General features: G+C 42.1%; 1 long non-coding RNA gene across 1 annotated transcript; it reads left to right on the top strand.

Moving 5' to 3' along the window:
• The first annotated feature begins 200 nt into the window (after positions 1–200).
• Positions 201–7,276, top strand: LOC149322052 (uncharacterized). The gene is made up of 3 exons (XR_016279627.1): positions 201–442; positions 6,027–6,133; positions 7,225–7,276. It is a non-coding gene; the product is annotated as an uncharacterized LOC149322052 (long non-coding RNA).
• The last annotated feature ends 14,245 nt before the right edge of the window (positions 7,277–21,521 follow it).

Raw genomic sequence — 21,521 nt, 5'->3', positions numbered from 1 at the left:
AAATGTGCTCTTAGGATCAATGGTAACAGTTTCCCTGCCATTCTCTGTAAATCCCCTGGTCTGCACTGGAGACTCTTAAAAGTGCAAGTTAATTAACAGTAATGCAACTAAATCAATTATTAGTTTTGGTCATAATGAATTAATTTCCCAGTTTCAAACATATAACATTATCTAATTAATTTTCAGACCTAATGCTCCAAGCGCTGGAATTTCATACAACAGAGATAGGCAAATGGAAGTGAAGTCTGGATTATGAAAAAAAAGCCCTCTAAAGAAACAGTGCAATAAAATAAGAAACATCAAGGAGGAAAATAAGATTAGTACATGGCGGACACCTCTCTGAAATTTGATTTCTCCCCCTCTAGCATGCAGAGATGGATGATGGCTAGCTGGTGGCAATCAGCTAACTCTCAACACGGCCAGCAATTTTCATCCACATGGGGTATGTGTATTTATGCACGTCTGTCTTCATTTCCCTTCTGCCATGCAACTCACCACATCTACAGGGAGTCTCCATGGACTCCAGGAAATCCTGTTTCTGATTTTTTTAAACTAATAACTTCTTTTCCCAAGGTCAAAAGCACTGCATTTCTGAATAAAACTCTGGCTAAACAAGTCTAAACCCCACTGTACAGTTTATACTGAGATGCAGCCTTGAAATGAATAAATCCCAGGCTGCATGGTCTCCTTTATTTCTGTGCAGGATTGAAGGAGATGGTTACAGCTGTTAAATGCTCCAGATAAATCAGAGGTGGACAATGTGTGCACTGCGAACCATGTTTTTAAAGACTAAAGTGCAGCACTTTCAACCAGAAATGAGTTCTTTTCACAGTTCCTAAAGGCAGCAGCAAATTGTATGTGGCTTGTGTGTGCTTTGAGGTGGTCTTCAGCTGCCTTGAGCCCCAGTTCTAGGAAAAAGATGATAAATTTACAATGCTGCATCCTTATCTGCAGGTTCGCTTTCTGTAGTCTCAATTACCTGTGGTCAGTACAAAAATATTACTCCCCCTCCCCCCCATGGTTTTGCTCTCTGCGGTTTCAGTTCCTCACAGTTGCTTGTATAGGGTTCCATACTATACAATTCAGGCATCCACTGGTGGTCTTGGAACGTAAGAGAAGGGGACCCTACTTATTTATTGTTTATTACTTATTTATTTATTGCCAATGAATCCATCCTGAATGGATTCCAGACAAAGGTATTTAAAGTCACCTTCTCGAACACTAGCCTGCCCAGCTGCTCTGATCTTATGGACACGTCTTGCCCCATGTCTTGCTACAAAATGAAGGGTATCTGTTGAGTTCAACAGAACATAGTCTTCTCCACTCTCATGCCCAGGTTTTGGAACTGCTGTTTGTCTTGTGAATCAAATATGGCCCTTGACAAACACCAGATCAGGGCTTTTGCCTCAGCTGCTTCCCTCTGTTTGCTTGCCCTTCATTTTTCTACTCTACTGTTATTATCTTTCTGCCCTTAATTATCTGCTCTTCATTATCTTTCATGGTGGCCCTTCCTAAAGTGTCAGAAATAACCCAGCCAAAGAATGAATACCTCGGGTATTTCAACAATCTCTTGTTTGTCAGAATGCTGCTCTGAGGCCACAGAGATACAAGAAACACCATGTAGTCAGTAAAAGGGATAACATCCAGCACTTGGAGAAGTTACTATTTTGAACTACAGTTCAGAGAATCCCCCCCACAAACATGGCCACCAATCATAATGACTGGGAGAGTTTGAGAAAGCAGTATTATTATTATTATTATTATTATTATTATTATTATTATTATTATCCTTTATATTGTGCTGGTAAAAAAACCTTTTCATATAGGCTTTTAATAATAATAATAATACATTTTATTTATAGACCGCTATTCCGCAATGATCATAGCGGTGTACAGTAAAAATTGAATACAATACAAATACAAGGTGACAGTTAAAGGAGGGAGAAGTCTCGTCCTTCAGGCAGTCCCTGATGTTGCTGGGTCTGCCTGATCACTCCCTCTGGGGCCAAGATGACAGTTACAAGAGGGAGGAGCCTCTTCCTTCAGGCAGTCCCTGATGTTGCTGGGTCTGCCTGATCGCTCCCTCTGAGGCCAAGATGACAGTTACAAGAGGGAGGAGCCTCTTCCTTCAGGCAGTCCCTGATGTTGCTGGGGCCAAGATGACAGTTACAAGAGGGAGGAGTCTCTTCCTTCAGGCAGTCCCTGATGTTGCTGGGTCTGCCTGATCGCTCCCTCTGAGGCCAAGATGACAGTTACAAGAGGGAGGAGCCTCTTCCTTCAGGCAGTCCCTGATGTTGCTGGGTCTGCCTGATCGCTCCCTCTGAGGCCAAGATGACAGTTACAAGAGGGAGGAGCCTCTTCCTTCAGGCAGTCCCTGATGTTGCTGGGTCTGCCTGATCGTTCCCTCTGAGGCCAAGATGACAGTTACAAGAGGGAGGAGTCTCTTCCTTCAGGCAGGCCCTGATGTTGCTGGGTCTGCCTGATCGCTCCCTCTGAGGCCAAGATGACAGTTACAAGAGGGAGGAGCCTCTTCCTTCAGGCTGTCCCTGATGTTGCTGGGTCTGCCTGATCGCTCCCTCTGAGGCCAAGATGACAGTTACAAGAGGGAGGAGCCTCTTCCTTCAGGCAATCCCTGATGTTGCTGGGTCTGCCTGATCGCTCCCTCTGAGGCCAAGATGACAGTTACAAGAGGGAGGAGCCTCTTCCTTCAGGCTGTCCCTGATGTTGCTGGGTCTGCCTGATTGCTCCCTCTGAGGCCAAGATAATTTAATAATTTGTTTTATTTATATACCGCTATTCCAAAGATCATAGCGATGAACAAGTAAGCTAATTTGCAAGTAAACTAATTAGCCCCCAACAGTCTGGGTACTCATTTTAGCGACCTCGGAAGGATGCAAGCCTGAGTCGAGCTTGGGCCCTTTGCTGGTCTTGAACTTGCAACCTTGTGGTTTCGAGTGAATGGCTGCAGTACAGGCATTTAACCACTGCGCCACCAGGGCTTTTAATATGTAATTAAACCCAGGGAGGCATCTTATTGGGGTGTTTGCTCTTCTATATTTTTTAACGAAGGCGCATTACAGACCGCCCATTTGGGGCGGCCTGTAACTGGCCCTTTCCCCGCCGGATCGGGGCCTCAGCTGCCACAGTGGCAGCCTCTGAGGCCCCGATCCGCCACTTTCCAGGCCGCGGGGAAGTGGCAAAAGGCCGCTTCCACGTGGCCTGGAAAGGGGTGTGCTTGGGGCTTCAAGCCCCAAGGACACCCAGCAGTGGCGAGGATGCGGAGAAAGGGGCCACTCGGCCCCTTTCTCATTTGCGTCACTGGCGCAGCTGTGTAGAGGCTGCGCCAGCGACACAAATCATGGAAGGAGCTCCGAAACGGAGCTCTTTCCGGGGCCGTGGAAAGGGCACCCCAGGCACCCTCGCCGGCCCCACTACGCCACTTCCGTGCCACCCCGTTTGGAGGCAGCGCAGTCGTGATGTAGTCATGGCAGCACCCATGTGTATAGGGCACTGCCATTTTCTACGCGCTCTGCGCGTATTAGAGTTAGGGGCATCAGGAAGTGATGTCCCTTTCTAACTCTAATACGCACGGAGCGCGTACTTTTTGTGCGTATGTAACACGCCTTAGTATGTTATTAATCATTTTATATTTTTTGTTATATTAATGTGTTGGTTTTTAATTCTATTTTTAAAATTGTACTGCTTCTAAAGTAACTTTTGTGAGCCATCCCAGGCCCAATGTAGGAGAAAGGCAACATATAAATAAAATAAAATAAAATAAACCATGACTTTTGCGACTCCACAGTACTGTCAGATTGCACCATCTGAGGTAAAAGGGGCTGTAGATGTCCCGAACAAGTACTTTGGACAGTTCTTTTTAAGATCTGGGGGTTTGTCCATTCTACATTAGAAAAATAAAACCTGATTATTGCAGAACAATTTCTGTTATTCAGAAATCCTAGTAACTTTTTCCTTTTGTCAATTAACATTATTTTTTAATGTATCAGGTCACAATACTAGAAATACACCCAGTATACACATTAATCTTTTCGGCATCCCAAGGCTATGTACAGATGTTTATTACCAGAAATGGAAAAGAGAGACTTTCCATTTATTTTTTCATAGTGGTAATTCTTATCCCATGCTAGTAACTTGAAATTGTCCTCTGGGGTGAGCAGTGGCTTCAGAGTTACATGGAGAGGAATGTCAAAATAACTAACTAACTAACTAACTAACTAAATAAATAAATAAATAAATCACTTTGTTGTTGTTTCTGATTTATGGTGACTCTCATTCAAACCTATCATTGAGCTTTCTTGGTAAGATTTGTTCAGAGGTTTGCCATTGCCTTCTGCTGAGGCTGAGAGAGTGTGACTTGCCCAAGGCCACCCAGTGGGTTTCATGGCCCAAGTGCGGAATTGAACCCTGGTCTCCAGAGTCATAGTCCAACACCACTGCAGTTGATCAATTCAACCTTTGGCAGGAGTGATTCTCACTGGGCAGGGAGTGAAAGAGGGTTGGGAGACAGATATTTTGAGAGACAGAGATTTTTAGAGAGAGAGTCTGAAAGAGAAGGGGAAGCAGAAGGAGGGGGGAGATCAGACAGAAAGAGAGAGAGAGAGAGAGAGAGAGAGAGAGAGAGGAGCAGGCAGGTGTGGGAAAGGGATGAAGAAGGGGTGCAAGAAGGAGACAGATAACACAAGAGTGATTAAAAAGGTGGAGAAAGGAAGGATGAGGGTGGCCCTTTTCATTTTTAGCTCTGGTTCACCTAATGCTGTCATTAAATCCTATTCCCATGAAAGAACGTAGCCCTCAAAGTGGGAGGGGAGATATTCCATATCCCTGCTGTACCTCAATGGATAGGAAACTTGAAGAAGATGGGGTTCTTGCTTTGATCTGTTGTTCTCCATAGTCTATTTTACTCCTAAACAGGTGCTCTTGCTTTTGCCCATACTGCATTATTCTCAAAACCTTAACAATCATACTCAAATATTTCCTTTTCAACAACTCTGCCACAAGAAAATTTTCCATCTTCTGTTGACAATTTGTTCTGCTGCTCAAATATTCCTGTAGTCTAAAAGTGGCAAAAATTTAATTTCCTGTGACTGAATACAGCAGCAAAATTTGGAGAGAAGCACAAATTTGAAATCTGTTGTTAGTATTGTGTGCCTTCAAGTCATTTCTGACTTATGGCAACCCTAAGGCAAATCTATCATGAGGTTTTCTTGGCATGTTTCTTTGGGGGGGGGGGGGGGTGTCAAAAAGCCTGCAAATGTGGGAAGTTTATCATATGACGTTACTGCCAAAGTGAAATAATGTGAAGTTAAAGTGAAGCTCTTTTACGTTCGCTTTATTTGCAGAAATGCATGTGATAAACTTCCCGCATTTGTGGGGTTTTTCTCATTTAATTCTAATTTAAATCCCGTTTCTATATGGGATTCCTCTAATGTGATAAGGTCCTAAGTAGTTCAAACCCTGGTCTTCAGAGTCATAGTTCAACACTCAAACCACTACACCATACTGGCTCTCCCTCTTACCCATAATAAACCATTGGGATGTTGGCTATTCTTCTTAGACAGCATGGTAATAATTATCTGCTTATCAGATAGTCAGCTAATAATAAGCTTGCTGACTCAAATATACATAGGTTTCTGTGTGTGTTTCCACTGCTTTAGACAGGTGAGATCTATCTCCTTTTCTCCTTTTAGAAATACTAAAATAAAGTTCAGAGAGAATACAGTGTGAAGATTTTCAGTATCAATAATATATGACATTTTAGATTTATTGCAAGTGAACTCAGTGATATTTGCTCAGTGAATAGATTTACAATTAAGCATCCTGGCTAAAATATCTGAAGTGACGTCTTAGGAATCCATTGTCATGCCTCTGACACACCACACCCACAGACAGACTTATATAGCCCTTCCCAGAATAACATCCTTTCTTCTCTCTGTTCTCTGGTAATTCTACTAGAATTTTTTTCTCCGAGTAGTAGAAAGTCCTAAAAATTGCTCTGTCCATTCTAGGCAGGGAAAAGTTGGAGAAAACAACAGAGAAGAGAGAATGACTTTATCAACAAATCAACTGTGAAGATATGTCACAGAAAGCCTACTTATGCTGTATCAATAAACAGGTAAAAGTAAACCAAGGACAATAACCATCACAGTAAATGTGCATGAATTACATTCAAACACCAGTGGGAGCACCAAAGAGGATGTTGACCCTTCATCCGCATAGTTATTGTTGAGTTGCTGTGACACCACAGAAGACCCACAAAAGTTCCCCACTTAGGGGGAATGAACAGCACAGCAACAGAAGTATGGCAGTACAGGTTTAATGCTGGACTATCAGCTTGGCTGGGGTTAAAACCCTACATATACTGTGAGAATGGAAGGAGCTGTGTGAGAAGGCTGAGGTTTGGGAGCATGAACAGGGATAAGTCTTAATAAGTCTTCATAACAGTGAAGAGAAATCCCATAATTTCAGTATCTTTTCCTAGTAGGGCTCAGCAGTCTAAGGGTTAATATATACTGTAAAAATAATTCAACTGCTATAGCTCCATCCTGGGATTTGTAGTTTTGTGAGGCACCAGCACTCTTTGACAGAGAAGGCAGAAGAGTGTCTTAAACTCCAAATCCCAGTGTTTCATAGGATGGAGCTACAGCATTTAAAGTGGTATCAAACTTCCATTATTTCTACAGTGTAGATACAGCCTAAAAGTTCAGTAGGTGATGGCCAAAACTTCATCTGCTGACTTGTCCAAGACACAGATGTTCTGTCAGGATAAAAGCTGATTGCATACAACTGGGTGAAACTGTCCCCACAACCCATCCCACTGCTTTGTGGCAGACTTTCCTAAGTTGTAAATGTCTGGAACTTTTAACATTTTTTTTCTAAACATATAACTCCTTCAGACTTTATTCATATGATGTGAATCCCAAACTCTTTACCACCTTCTCAGCATGATAACCACAATTGTAGTAGTCAGCACCACAGAGAGTGTGAGAGACCATGTTGCTAGACTCACAAGTTTTCAGAGGATACAAAGTTGGCACAATGGACTTTCAGAGAGAAACCTGAAGTATAGGGCTGCACTGCTGGTGTTTTATTATCAAAGTTGCTTATTTCTGTGCCAATAACAGTTGCCTTAAAAGGAAAAATTAGCAATTTGCCTTTTTTTGTCGCTGACTTTTCATGTGATGAAAAACTGTTGTTTTTATACAGCTGTTAAAAGTACAAGACTTCTGTCAAGGAAGGAAGGAAGGAAGGAAGGAAGGAAGGAAGGAAGAAATCTATGACGCAACAGTAGCTTAATCACAAATATGACAGAAGGCAGAATGTGACAATAAATCTCAGCAAAATCTCAAGAGGGTACCCAATAGAAGAAGTCAAGTCCTCGTGGAATTATAAAAATGTGAAATTTTGCCAACTTCTTAGCTAGATTTTAATAAACAAGCCAGGAGGAAAGGTATGACTTCACAATGTCTTTAACACAACATATCCTGTGTCTGCTTAAATGGAAACATATTTAATAATTGAAATGATCCATGTTCCAATATTTATATGCCAATTATTCATCTTCCAGGAGAGAATGGTTTTAGAGGGGAGACACAGGCATTCAGGGCTGGAGGAATCATGGAATGCTGTTGCTTCATGAAAGAGTGACCTCCAATTGCCTGGGAGCATTCACCTATAATCTTGCTATATTCTTTGTCAGTTTTAATGAAGGGTATATTTAATTATAAGGCTCTAAAATCTCCTTGATTGAGTTGTGGCAGACAGCTGATAAACAGTCTAAGCTTCTCCTTCCCCTTGAATTAGGAGGAGCAGAAAAGTAAGCAATACAGAGTCCTTTTAACAGAGATTATCAAATTTTAATAACTGCTTATATTTTCCAATCTGATTTGCATCTAGTTGAAATGAAAGATATCTTCCCTTAAACACACACACACACACACACACACACACACAGACAGACACGCCCCTTATGATTGTAAGGTGAGATGTACAAGACTTGCAATTATTTATAAATTGTGAAGAAAAGATAAATCAAGCATTTGAATTAGAAAACTAGGCAGAGCTATAGATAGAACACAAAATCTGAAAACAATGCAAACTCTCTCTTAAAAATGATCACACCCTTCACCTGACATGTTTGGTGCCTTCAATTTATAAATCCCCAGTACATCCCCACTCTTGGTTATAAAATGATAGAATCACAAGACTGGAAGGAATCTGCAAATCATCTAGTCCAGGATGTAACACTGAGTCAAGACCCTCCATAAGTAAATACTGCAAGATCAGTTTATTTTTGCATACTGCTAGATAACCATCTGGAAACCAAGGGTACCATTCAAAGGGTGTGCATAGGTACAGGAGGAGAGAAGTGAACTTTATGAAACATTGATTAATCTCTCTCAGGCAAGTGCAACATATCAGCAAGTTCCTGAGGAAAACTGTACACTTGTACAACTGAACCCCAGTATAGTGTACATACTTTTTCCTGTACATGTGTCATTACTGTTATTCTTTGACAGGGGTTAAGCAGTCTTAAGGATCAAAGGCAGCTTAGAAACATAAAGTGGCATCTTGCATTGATGTTACAAATTTGTAACATAGTTATGGGTCCATGACTGTTTCATATTCAGCTATGTTGTGTGTCAGTTTATGGTGACCCCATGGATCTCATAGGGTTTTCTTGGACAAGGAATACTCAGAGGTTGTTTTGCCAGTTCCTTCCTCTGAAATGTAGCCTACAATACCTGGTCTTCATTGTGAGTCTCCCATCCAAGTACTCACCAGGGCTACCCTGTTTATTTTCAATTATAACCCTAAATGCCACCTGGAATCCACCTTAAACTCCACCATAGTTTGGGGTGATGAAGCTGGCTACATCATCCTGAAGTGCTCCATTCAACTACACCACAGACCTCTGCTGCTTGAAGCTGCTCCCTGGAATTTAAGGTGGGTTTTGGGGCTGGAATTGTATTGGGTCATTTATAGCTGTGTTTATGTTTATGCAGCTACATAAACAGATATGAATACCATGTAAGATCTTGGCTATAATTTTGTGGACTACAACTCCCAGAACCAACTGGAGGTTTCTCTAGAAGGTGTAGTCCAAGAAATGAATTTTCCCAAACTTTTTGGGTATTTTAAAAAATATATATTTTAAGCCATGGATATATCCAGAATTTATGGATATAGAGGGCAGACTGTACAACCTTGTTTGTTTGTTTGTTTGTTTGCTTATATCCTGTCAAATATCATATTATTACAAGGCAGCATGCAATGAAATGAATTTGATCTATTAAAATATAAATTAAAAATAATAATTCAAGATGACTAAGGACTTTGTCATGGGGGAAAATGAGGGGTTTAAACAAGCATTTTCTGGGGACAGTTGCTCAATCACGGTGAAGTTTTTCACACAACATTGCGCTGAGAGAGGACTTATCCTGGGAAGAACCAAGAATGCTCCAGCAAAAAATCATTCATGGGGAAATCCTGTGAATGATTTGTTCTTGGAGCATTCTCGGTTCTTCCCAGGATAAGTCCTCTCTAAGTGCGATGTGTGTGAAAATCTTTGCCATAATCATAGGACTGTCTGGAAAATGCCTGTTTTAAACCCCCCAATTTCCCCCCATGTAATAAAGTCCTAAGAGCATATTAAATCATTTGTCCAGTTGAAACAAGACCATTAAAATCAGTTAAAATAGTTTAAAATATCACCCTTTCATCAACCATGTAAACAGGTTAAACTGAGAGGCTGGGACATATCCAAGGTCACCTGCCAGGCTTCAGGGTCAAACACAGAGGTCTCCATTGACCTTGTCCTTTTCCCATAACATCTTTTTTAAAAACCCAAAGGTCTAGAAACCAGGCTTTCCATTACTGAGGAGAAGAAAAGCTGCGAGAACTTGGTGCAAGCTCAAGAGACTGACCGATGGTCAACCCTCTCTCTCTTCTTCAGTTGCCATGGCTCCACCATTCAAGGACCAATAAAGTCTGCCTTTTCTTCTTGGCAATTTGTCTTTGTGCTGGATAAATTGGATATGTAATTTCATTTTCTCTCTTGGAACATTAACAACCTTGGGATTGTTCAGATTCACAATGAAGACAGCAAACAAGTAATTACCGACAAACTGATATTGCTGTTGAGAGAAGAATGCAATTGATTTTAATTTCTTGTCAGTCCTTTTTATACTTCTATGGCATTAGACAGAATAAAATGCTACAGCAGATTATGGTTTGCCATAAAATATTTTTGGTTTTTTTTTTAATCAGGCCCCACAAACAGCCTCCTGTGTTTCAAAAAACACGCCTCCTTCACTGTGTGCCTGCTGCTGTTATTCACTCTGGGGAAGTACAGTCATTTCACAGCCCTCCTCTGGGAGCCTCAGCCCAAGCACTATTTGAGACTTGGAAGAGAATTAGACTAAGAGCCATTTCTACTGCATTTTCTCTTCTGAAAAGCTACACTGGCCTCTGAGTAAGAGCCCTGAAAATCAACTGGCATCTAAGAACATGATGTTCAGTATATGGGTAAAGAAAAGAAGTACATTTGCATGTTATATTGATCTTCATGTTTGTGGCAACTGTCATATTTACCACTTGCAACTTTGCAACCAGATGTCAAGGGAGATTGAAGAAGAGAACAAGAGTTTACCAAACAACATGCATACAACTAATCTTATATACAAGAAAGTGAGCCTCAAGCTTCAAGCCTTGCCCTTGCAAGATTTGGGTGTCTTGCAAGGGCAGGAAATTATTACTTATTGAATGTTTCTGCTTTGTTTTTAGTGCCAGGAACTAACAGAACAGTTTGTGGAGTATTTGCTTCCTCTGCCCAAATAATTTGCCTACCTGTGAATACTAGGCAAATCAGTTTGGGTAGATGGGCACATTTGCAGCTTTTCCTTGGGTATCTTTATTGGGCCAGCTCTAGGCATGTGCCTCTTACTGCAACTGATGACTGAAAGTCATCTTCTTTAGGTTTCTGCCCTCCCCTGTGAAGCCTTTTGGATCTTTTCACTTTTGATAAGCATAGCAAGCAAGTTGGACACAATTTCCTTGGGATCTAGTGACATAGACTGCCAAAAGACATTTTGAAATAGCCACTTAAGAACACATTCATCAGTGTTTAAGACCTACTCTACAAAAAAATAGAATTCCAAAAATCAGTACATGCTAGCAAAGTTATTGGATTCACCTCCTCAGTGAGACAGAAGCAAAATGTCACTACAAATTGCTGTAACTGGCAGGTAGATTCTAGGTAATTCAGGAGGCAATTCAGCACATATTATAAATTATTTCACATGAATCTTCTGAAGCATAGAGACCAATTGCCTACGGCAATACTGAGATGGTGGGAGAGCTCCTACTTTTTATGAAACCCATTTTCCCTAGTGTTAAAAAAGTAGGGAAAATGTTTGGCTAAAATTGGGTGGTAGGAGGGGAAATGGCCTATGAATTTATGTAAAGAGCCTCATAAATAAAGCACCCTTTGCCTTTGAGGTAAGCCATCTCCAAGATATTAAAGGGCATGAATTTGGCTTCATAGGAATAATGGAATATAAATAAGTCAGCAAACAGAATGGAGTTTTTTAAAAAAAATTTTTTTTAAGTTATGGGCACGATTAAATCTAGGTTAAGTGTTTTAAATTTTTACTGATTTCAATGACAGCACTCTCCCAGTGAAACCAATGAAATTTCACACTTGCTTAACTTGGGTAGCTCATGTCCTTGTGGTTTCCCATCATATTTGATATTTCAATATCAAGAAATTATCATTGTCCATCTGTTTTCCTCTGTCCTCTGTTCCTGCATCCTATACATGGTAGCTTTTCTGTGTGCTATAGTGGTGTGTTTTAATTACCTAGTATTTTGCTCACGTCTCATAAAAGATCACACATTTCTCAAACCTTTATAATCACTTTAAAATCTATTGAACAGTCATATGTTATGATCATCATTATCAACAAAAATGACATATAACCACTGTCTTTCAAAATCACCATAAACTGATCTAGCTTGCAATTTTTTTTTATAATACTGATGTAGCTTGCTTAATGGTATGGAACTGGTCACTGAAGTGGTCTGAAATGGAACTAAACAAAAGCCTTTCAGTTGTATCTGAACTGAAGATGAACATCTAATATCTGCCTTACTGTATTCTGGTGTTATGAACAGCCTGGCCAAATCCTAAGAGTATTAAGGATGTAAAGAATGTCCTCATTTTTATGAGAAAGGATGTTTCTTGACATGCTGAGGTACCCTGTCCAAAAAAAAGTCAACTGCTGTCACCCCTGCATTAAAGCTAAACAATTAATTCTTTATTTTTGTTTCTTTCACTTTCTTTTTCTCTTCCTCTTCCTCCTCCCTGGAAAACATTGTTGTTGGAGACTATTTATCTATCTATCTATCTATCTATCTATCTATCTATCTATCTATCTTTTGTGCAAATGATTGAATTTTGCACCCGAAAAAATCCTTTGTGAATTTTCACAAAAATAACTCATGAAGTGTGAAAAACCATGGAAAATTGCCCCCAAATTCTCTTACCCAACAGAAAGGGTTTTTTTTTTTTTTTGACATTTTGTTGTTGTTCTTCATGCAGGCAAGAAAGAAATTCTTTCTTGTGCCCTAAAGGGCACTTCCATTATTTAATCAGGAATTATTTCCTCCCCTATGAGTGGCCTTTATTTCCGTCATCCCTCCTACCTATGATCTTTAATTCTAATTAATTTCCTTGGTGCTGACATTGGCCCAGTCTATATGCTGCTGGTATTTGCATTACACTGTTGGGTTAGGGAGCACATTTCTCACCTGCTGTGACTTCTCAATACAGAAGGAAAACTCTCTGACTCTCCAGATCCATCAAACAGATGTGCTATTAATTGACTGGTCTTTCTTTCCAGTCACCCCAGGAGAGCTCTCATCTTGGCTTTGTTAAGGATTGGAGGCTGTTAGAGCTAATGCACTATTGATGAGGAGACAACGGGGCTACACAAGTATCTACTTAAACTGAAAGTATTTTTAGACTCACACAGCGCCTGGTCAGGGAGAGCCACCATGATGTGAATCTTGCCCAACTGCTGTCTAGCAGATATACATACACCCCCCCCCCCCAATCTTGCTCTGTTCTTGCAATGTCCTGCACTGTTTTAAATTGCTTGCCTGTTTTAATTTGTTATGCAGCACCTTGGAGGCCCTGTTATTGTACATAGATTATATATAGTTTAATTCATTCACAAATCCAGCAGTTTATATCTAGAGATACTGAGCAATAGCAACAGCACTTTACATTTCTATACCACTTCATAGTGAACTAAGCATTCTTTAAGCAGTTGACAATGTGTTAATCAATTGGCCACAACAAGCTGGGTACTCATTTTGCCAGCCTAAGAAAGGATGAAAGCCTGAGTCAACCTGGACCCTTGCAAGGTTTGAACGCACAATGTTGTGAACACAGTACCGGCATTTCAACCACTGCGCCACCAGGGCTCCCTCTTGATTCTTGATACTGCCATTCTGGGGTTTAATTTGTAAGTTGACCCTAAAGTTGCTTGTGTATTAATGAATAAGGCAATGTATAAATCACCTTTAAGCTATACATTTTTCTGGATATGTCTCAGAAAATTATAAATGAACTTAAACCTTAAGAAATTACGTAATGTCACCAGTCAGAACAAATCACTAAGGACATAGCAAAGACAAAGGAAAAACAACATCCAAAATGCAATACTAGTTAGCTCACTTATTTGAATCCTAGTCTAAACAACAATGTATTGGGCAGGCACTGAAAACACAGCTGGATAAGGAAGTGTCAGACAGATCTCCTGAGTTAGTGAATGCCAAATCAACAAGTCCACTTTGGCCTCCTTGTGAAATGCACATCAGAGAATGATGAGAAACAGAAAAGACCTGAGAGACTGAACAGGTTTAATGGGCAGAGGCAATCCTTTTGGTGATGCTGAGAAACATCTGTGATGTATTATCTTTTATTACTTGTGGCCAGTGTGAAGAACAAGCTCATAGGCTTGAATCCATCTGGTTAGTCCCAACTTAAATAGATTCACTAAAGCAGTGGTTGAATGATGAATCAACATTTGGGTAAATCCTTTTGATTCAATGGCATGTACGCTAATAAGAGGTAACAGATTATAATCTTTTTCTGACAAAACTGAATAGCTTTACCACATTTCTCTTTCCCTTTGAATTTATCTTACTCACAACATTAGAACAGTTCCTGAGTGAGACTTGATAGTAAACGAGCCCAGTCATCATGAAATGCTGAAGAAATCCTAGAAATCTATCAAGAGGTGGCTGTTCTACCTTGGAAATATCCTTCTAATCCTGTTGCAGAACCAGCTATATATTTTATACTTTGCAGACAAACCATATGAAATGCATCTGCGGCTCTATATCTTGCTGCTTCATGATCACGCCAGACTGCAGTTGATAGATAGATTCTTTTCTCTCTTTTTTTCTCATGGAGGGATGGAGAATCTCCTACAAATCTCACAGAGCAGAGAAAATGTGGAAGTGGCTATAAAATCTGCAATAAAACGGAAGGAAGTGTACAAAAATGATGCAATAAATGCAGAGATCACTTTCATCTGTCATAATACTGGGTGGTTTGTTCAGCTGGAGAACAGGCTTGTCTAACAGAATGTATTTTAGCTTTCAGCTAAGATCCTGCTGGCATTTTGCATTATGGTCACTGCCGCAGTGGATGATGGTCAGAAAAGAAAAATGTTTATCCCCTGCCTTGACAAAAGTGAACTGAATTGGTGGCAAAGTAGAAGTATGGAATTATGTTAACCAAATGGATGAGAAGTGATAATATAGAACTGTTAGAAAACCAGCAGCACAATCCCAGGGGCTCATTCCCACTATGAAAAAAAAAACCCGAATTAGCAAGCGAATTATATGACCCTCGTATTATGGAAACTGGTTTTGATCCTGGTGCAATCGATTGCAATCGCCACGATACGAGGTAAACGAAAAAAGCCCACATTATACAAAGAGTAGTTCCCTGGCGGTCTTTTTTTTTTTTTAAAGATTCTGCAGTGGGTTCAACAAGTGGGAACAACAGATCAGAATCGCATCATTTGGAGCAGAAGGGACGAATGGCAGAGGGGCAGGAGATGTCGCACACCCCTAGTGCTGCCTTTTTCCTTTTTCAAAATAATAATAATAATAATAATAATAATAATAATAATAATAATAATAATTTTTATTTATATTTCCCACCTCTCCCTGCAGATCGAGGTGGGATTACATCAATAAAAACAACAGTGCCATATAAAATACATTCAATAAAATAGTGACATTACTATTAATACATTAACTAAATCATCATCTAAAATGCATACAATTATAGACAGAAGTGTAGCATTTTCTTAATAAAGAAAAATTGATCGATAAATTGATAGAGTGATGTCACAACTGCTAAATTGCTAAATTGTGAAATCGCTCTATCGATTTCATGACCCCCCCAAAAAAATCCCAAACGTTTGCCTTGCCTTCCTCTCCACTTCTGCCTCCTCCTTGACAATCCCCATGCACAACACAGTCCTTTCACCTATGTGGAGCAGCCCAGCATCCTGGGCAAGGGACGCAGTAGCAACCCGGAGCTGGGGAGCTCTGCCTGTTCTCCGAGGCTTGCTGTGCCTCGGCCAGAGGCCTTGGGGACTACCAGGGGCCAGAGCCAGTCACCACTGTCATTAAGTGAGGGGAGAAAAGTGTGTGTGTGTGTGTGTGTGTGTGTGTGTGTGTGTGTGAGAGAGAGAGAGAGAGAGAGAGAGAGAGAGAGAGAGAGAGAGATGCCCCCCCAACGCGGGCTTACATCATTTGATTGTGATGTATTTTGAAGAGGGGTGCCAAGTGGGAATAACAAACGTTCCACAAAATGAACTGATTCCATTGTGGTATGAAAAAAATTACTTGGATAGTGGGAACAAGGGACCTTTTGGGATTCAACTCTAAAGCGCAGTGAGGAATAGATTTAGCGTGATTTAAACAGCAAGTGGGAATGGCCCCCAGGTGAGTCTATTCAGAAATACACTTGTCCTTCCATATTTGTGGCTTTGACTTTTGTGGATCTAATTATTCACAGATTTTATTAATATATTCTCTCTAGGAATATCTAGGTCTTCCAGCATAATTCTATGGTCAACTTCAACCAAAAGTCACATTGAAAGACCTAGAGATTCCTAGAGTGAACACTCCATCAGGCATTTGTAGCTCCTCCAGTGCAATTCTATGGTTAATGTCTTGCAGATATTGAACACGGAGTTGCACTGGAGCACCCAGAGATTCCTAGAGAGGTGATCTCTCAGGTAAAAACATAGTGTTTTTGTTATTTGCAGTTTTTCCACATTCACAGGGGTCCTGTGCCCCTAAACCCAATGAATGTGGAGGGACGAGTGTAAGTCTAACTGAGTTCTGTAAGGTATATTCCCATGTAAGTGTGCCTAAGATTGTGGTAATCCTAGAGCTGTGATGGCGAACCTATGGCACGCGTGCCATGGGTGGCACGCGACGCCATTTCACCAGGAACGGGGCGAGGGAGAAGGCGGAATGGGCGTGTGCCCATTCCACCTCCTCCCTGCCATTTTTGGGCCTCCCGCTGTCTCTCTGAAACAGCAGGAAGCCAGAAAATGGTGCCTGGGAGGAGGAGACAGAGGCGTGCAAGCATCTGTCTCCTCCTCCCAGACCTCTTCCCTCCTGGCTTACCTTCACTCCTCTCGAAAGGGCTCCATAGAACCCTTTTGCGCGGAGCGAAGGTCGAGTAGAAGGGGGCTGGGACGCGTGCCCAGCCCTTTAGCGCGGAGCGAAAAGCCGAAGGATAGGGGGCTGGGATGCACATTCCCAGCATCCTTTCCCTCGGCCTCCCTTCGCTCCCCGCTAAAGGGCTCCATGGAGCCCTTTAGCATGGAGCGAAGAGCGGAAGGAAAGGGGGCTGGGACGCATTCCCAGTCTCCTTCCCCTCAGCCTCCCTTCGCTCCGCACTAAAGGGCTCCTTGGAGCCCTTTAGCGCGGAGTGAAGAGCCGAAGGGAAAGGCCTGGGACTGCTGCCCAAGCCCTTCCCTTCGGCCTCCCTCCCCCATGGAGCCCTTTCAGCCGAAGGAAGAGGCCGAAAGGAAGGGCCTGGGACGGGTTCCCGGTCCCCTTCAACTCGGCCTCCCTTTCCTCGGAGTGAACGGATCCCTTGGAGCCATCCTCTGAGAACTGTTTGGCGGCCTCTGACAGCCCAAAAGGTACTCTCAGAGGCCCGCAAACCCCGGAGGACGGAGCCCAACGGCTCCCACCACTGGACGCTGTCCTCCGAGGACTGTTTGCCGGCCTCTGGTGTGGTGGAAATTCCTTGTTGAAATAGAAAGCTATAGAAAGATGGAGTCACCTTTGTCAGCCAGAGAGATAGTTTTTAAAATAGAGGCTTAGAGTTTAGAAAAAATTAGAGCAAAGGAGTAAAAAGAGCATCATGACCCGTAAGAAGCTGGCACCAACAGAATTAGACATAATATACACAATTTAAGACATTGTTGATGTTCAGAAGCAAGGTTAGAAGAAAAACTACTAAATTCCTAAAGGAGGGGGTAAGGAGTGATGATGCAGTTTTAATGTATGCATGTATTTCTGTTCTGATTGTAAGAATTCTGTATGTTTAAATTGTAATTAGCCAATCAGGTGTATTGAAGAAGCTTCTTTGTCTTCAATAATATAAAAAGAGCCATTTTGTCTTGTTCGGGGCCTCAGCTTTTTGGAACTACTGAGTTCAATGTTTTCCTTTGTCGATAATTGGAAATAAACTTATGGATTTTCAATCTACTAGGTCCTCTTGCCAATCATTGCTATGCCAGGCCTAGATCTTTAAGTTTCCTGAAATTTCTGTTACACTGGGAGTCCCTTTGGGGCTGTCAGAGGCCGGCAAACCCCGGAAGAAGGAGCCCAATGGCTCCCGCCACTGGGTCCTCCGAGGACTGTTTGCCGGCCTCTGACAGCCCCAAAGGGACTCTCAGAGGCTGGCAAACAGTCCTCGGAGGACAGCGCGCTGTCCTCCAAGGCCAATTTGCTGGTCTCTGAGAGTCCCAAAGGGACCCTTTGAGGCCAGCAAATGCTGGGGGGGGGGGAAGGGGGACAGAAGCTCCTCCCCCTGGGGGCGGGAGCTCCACCCCTGGCACCCAGCCCCCATCCTGGGGGTAGAAGCCTCGCCCCCGGCACGCAAACTACAAAAGGTTCACCATCACTGTCCTAGAGTAAGTAATTTTGTGGGTTAGGAGCTTGGAATTCTTTGCTAGAGTGGTCTAGTGTTATCATTTATGGGACATACACTACAGCTTTCTAGACAAGAAGTCTCTCACCAATCCCCAGAAATCTATAGAATGGAACCACAGCAGTCAACGTGGCCTCAAACTGTTGTAACTGTGTAGTATAAATACACTCTCTATTTTGAAATGTAGAAGTCATTAAAATCATTGAAATGTAGAAGTCAGTAAAATGTTGATGTGACAAAACCTTAACCACAATGAGTTACCCCCTACTTATTTCACTTACTGAAGGCAACCGTATTTCAGACAACTCTTGCCTGCTCAAAACATGTGCCCAGCAATTATAGTGTGGCATTTCCCACATTCAAAAATATATGAATTCATCCCATCCATCTAGAATAGTTGGGTTACTACTTGGTTAAAGAAAGTTTCATTAACTACAAGAGTACCAATCATTTTTTTAAAAAACCACCACCATCACAACAACAAGAAAGAAGTATGCATCCATCTCCACATCACATGAGTTCTGGAAAAAAATATTTGTGGTTGTGCTTTTATTTCAGTGCAGGCATCATCTTGCACAAAGCATTCTTCTAAATGGTTTCTTCTAAATAACACATCTCCTTTGATTTCAAGAAGTAGTTACATTTTAAAACCATTTATATGTTTGTTTATATCTGTTCCCTAAACAAATCAAGGAGAATATTTTAACTGGGCAAATGTTTAATTGATTGGGATAATGGATTAGTTGACTAAATGGCACACTCCTTGTTGTAGGCTTGGCAATAGAAGGATGACAAGGAGTTAGGGACCTCTTGCACTACATTCCATACAGCATTCTCAGTATAGAGAGACATGTATAGCCTGGTACAGTGATCAGTCAAAGATGGTTAGTGGCTCCTTTGCTTTGGAGCAGTGAATGCATGCTGGATTTTATGGGAAATATCCAAGGTGCTGATCCTTATTATTGAAATAAGCTCAGAAATTTGGATACTTCGCATAAAGCTTCACCATTCCAAAGCAACAGAATTACCAACTGCCTCAGTGGACGACTCTTAGATATAGCCTTCTCACAAGATGAATTGCACAAAGCAAGAACAGCTTCATATGTAAACACCCTTACAGCTGCTTAGGTCTTCCGGCCTACCTCACCCTTTCAAGAAAAGACTTACCTGGCCATCTAGAGAACTTGAAGGTCTGTGAGGGCACTGCATCTTTAATATTTTGGGGAGGTATGTTCAACTGTGAGAAAGGGCTATTTCTATTGGCTGATGGAATAGTCTTTTCTTTTTCACTATGACAATAATCAAGTCTAGTTTGGCTGGAACCTGAGTGGATCAGGCCATTGGGTTTAGCCTACTTGTAAAAACAAATTAAGTTAGCTATAGTTTTACATCATTAAAGTTATCTGTGTCAGCAATAAGGTGGACTAGATTCTATCCAAAGTGGTGGCCTACAGGCCAGTGCTGGTCTGAGACCCATTGGCTGCCAGTCCACAGTGAGTTTCCAAGAAATTATGCAAATACGACAATAATACCATATAAATATGGCACCAATCCCTGCCACACACAGGGAAAGAAATTCTAATCTGCCACACCAGATAGCTTGAGAAGCAGTGAGCTAGATTACTTGTGAAGTAACTTCCAACTCTATTTTAAGTTTCCCACTCCCACCTTAACCATCAGGAAGCAGAATATGCAGAGGTGGCTGAATATCTCCCAGGCCGGAAGAGAAAGGCTGGAGATCCCATTATGTTCATTTAAAAGAGTTGCTGCAACTCTTGGAACCAATCACCCATCCCTTTCTCAGAACAGGCCACTCCTGCTGCCATTCTGTAGCTACTGTAAGCTTGTTACTTTCCAACTGTGAGTATAATTCCTCTAGAAGCCACAAATTAAAGGCAGCAAGCCGCACTGTGGCTGGCTGGCTTCTACTCCAGAGGAGTCTCGGGCACATGGAACAAAAGCAGCCGGCGGTGTTGTGCTGATGCCCACAACATCCAAGGAGCTGCACCCATTCTTCTCCTACCTCCCACCCTCTGCAGAAGCTGCTTCCTATCAGAACAATTTGGCACTAATAAGCTCCATTTATAACAGTAAGCAGTGGTTTGGCAGAATAATTGTCACTAAATACCATTCAGGGCTTTCTTGCTTTTTTCCCTGCAAGTCCCTAATTATTCTGCTGCTGAAATAGCATCCAGAGAAGCCACTGAATGCCAACAAATGGGGAGCTCAGCATTCATCCAACAAGGCTGTGGCAGGGCCTGATTAGGAATTATATCAAGGCCATAATCCCCTGAACAATGCCCCTCGTCCCGTGTGTGTCACATGCCGCCCCAATCACAGCCCCATCCACACAAGTGTCTGCTTGAGCTCCAGTTGCCACTTGTGAAAGAGATCCTGTTATTGGCTGGAGGGCCAAGGGGAAGAAAAAGGCTGGTGATTACAGCAAGCACCTGGCAGTTAGAGCTCCCTCCTTGTGCCCTTCCCATCAATGTGCCTGGGTACAGAGCTTCCATGAGCATACCCAAACCCCATGATAGGGCTATCAGGTGGGAGACCCTCCACAGAGGGAGCAAAGGTTAGCAGGAGCATTTCTCATATACCTAAGTAGGCACATTTAGAACCATCCTTTGACTGATCTGGAAACAATGGGTATGGTCACAAAGCACAAAATCCAGATGTGTCTTTTTCAAACTGGACCTTGGAAGGATCTAGTTTCAAATAACACATTGCTTAAAATTAGTCCCTTTTCCCTAGTAAGCATGGTGTGAAGTTGCATTATGGCGGTAGGAGAGTGGATCAGTGTTACAGGGGAAGGCAAGATCGATGCTTAATATCTATCTCCCCTTCCTATCCCTCTTCTATCCAAAGAGATCTCAGGGTCATTCCAACCATACCACAAACCCTGTCTCTGCTCCTGTGCAATGCCAGGTCTATCAAGAACAAGACCCACATTATCTACGACCTGCTCGAAGATACCAACTGTGACCTGGCTTGCATTACTGAGACCTGGCTTGGGCCTGAAGGGGAAGCTGTGTGGGCTCAGGCCCTACCTGCCGGGTACTCAGTGAAGGACCAGACCAGGTTAGGTGGGCGGGGGGGGGGGGGTGTTGCTTTGATTTATAAAAACACCTTGTCCCTATCCAGGAACCATGTCTGTCAAACTTCCTATATTGAGTGTATTTACTTGACCCTGAAGGCCAGGGACAGTCTAGGGATTCTGTTGGTCTACCGGCCACCC

This window comes from Sceloporus occidentalis, unplaced genomic scaffold, assembly GCF_023333645.1.
Source record: "Sceloporus occidentalis isolate IW3139 unplaced genomic scaffold, rSceOcc1.0.p SCAF_1, whole genome shotgun sequence".
NCBI lineage: Eukaryota > Metazoa > Chordata > Lepidosauria > Squamata > Phrynosomatidae > Sceloporus > Sceloporus occidentalis.
Note: the sequence above shows the minus strand (reverse complement) of the source record. Positions and strands in the feature narration are given on the sequence as shown.